At 35.5% G+C, this 1,098-nt stretch overlaps 1 protein-coding gene across 1 annotated transcript in view; it reads left to right on the top strand.

Moving 5' to 3' along the window:
- LOC100944423 (E3 ubiquitin-protein ligase MARCH1) overlaps positions 1-1,098 on the top strand; it is an 851,823-nt gene that overhangs the window by 256,101 nt on the left and 594,624 nt on the right. The gene's annotated exons all lie outside the window — the stretch shown is intronic.

Here is a 1,098-nt window from a genome sequence, read left to right as displayed (position 1 = left end):
TCTTTTAAAAATTAATGGGAATTCTTAGCTCTATTTATGCAGTGTGTTATTTTCTCTTGGAAGTATTTTTTGTTGTTCCTCTAACTGATTTATCTGATTTTTAATTTGTTGTATGCAGGGTGAATTTGGTTTTTCCACTCCATATGGTTACAAAGTGTTCCCAAAGTTAGAAGATGCTGTTTTTTTGTTTTGTTTTGTTTTGTTTTTTAACATAGTCTCACTCTGTTGCCTTAGGTTGAGTGTTATGGCATCATCATAGCTCACTGCAACCTCAAACTCTTGGGCTTGAGCAATCCTCTTGCTTCAGCCTCCTGAGTAGCTGAGACTACAGACACTCAGCACAATGCCTGGCTAGTTTTTTTCTCTACTTTTTAGCAGAGATGCGGGTCTCAACTCTTGCTCAGGCTGGTCTTGAACTCCTGAACTGAAGCAATCCTGCCATCTTCAGCCTCCCAAAATGCTAGAATTATAGGCACGAGCCACTATACCCAGCCTCAGCAGATGACTTTTTAAATGTTCTTATTAATTCTATAGCTAAGCTCATTTAAAATAATTATTATAGAATCTCTGCTTTACCTTCATGCGCAATGATTCTGTAATCAGGTATAACTCTGATATAAAAATGTGATATTTTCTTTACAACTCCAAAGCTACTGTACGCATTCTTTAGGAAAGATGATCAGTAATAGCTTCAGTGAATTTAGTTTGTTAAAATACCTTCCTGTGATTGTTCTACATGTGAAAAAGAATATGAAGAGATCTGGAGATGCTGACGTTATTAGCTCATTGCACAGGCAATTAGTATTCTTAGCTCTTTTAACTAAACATAGGAGACTCATACTGCAGCCATGTATGCCTTCTATCGGAGTGGATTGAAAAACAAGAGGTAGAATAGTCAAATTTTTTATAGGTAGAGATGATAGAGGTAGTGAAGAATATAGCTTATGAAATTTGTCTTTTTATATGCTCTTTAAAATATATAAGGATCTAAAAGAGAAGCCGTTGCTTAGCTTCCCACAAATGTTCTCTTCTTATCCTTGAAGCACTTCATCTGTTTATTCATCCTCATTATATTTAGAACATTCCATCCAATTCAGA

This window comes from Otolemur garnettii, unplaced genomic scaffold (assembly GCF_000181295.1).
Source record: "Otolemur garnettii isolate 467f Iridium unplaced genomic scaffold, OtoGar3 scaffold00085, whole genome shotgun sequence".
Taxonomy (NCBI): Eukaryota; Metazoa; Chordata; class Mammalia; order Primates; family Galagidae; genus Otolemur; species Otolemur garnettii.
The sequence above is the reverse complement of the archived record's forward strand: the minus strand, read 5'-3'. Positions and strand labels throughout refer to the sequence as shown.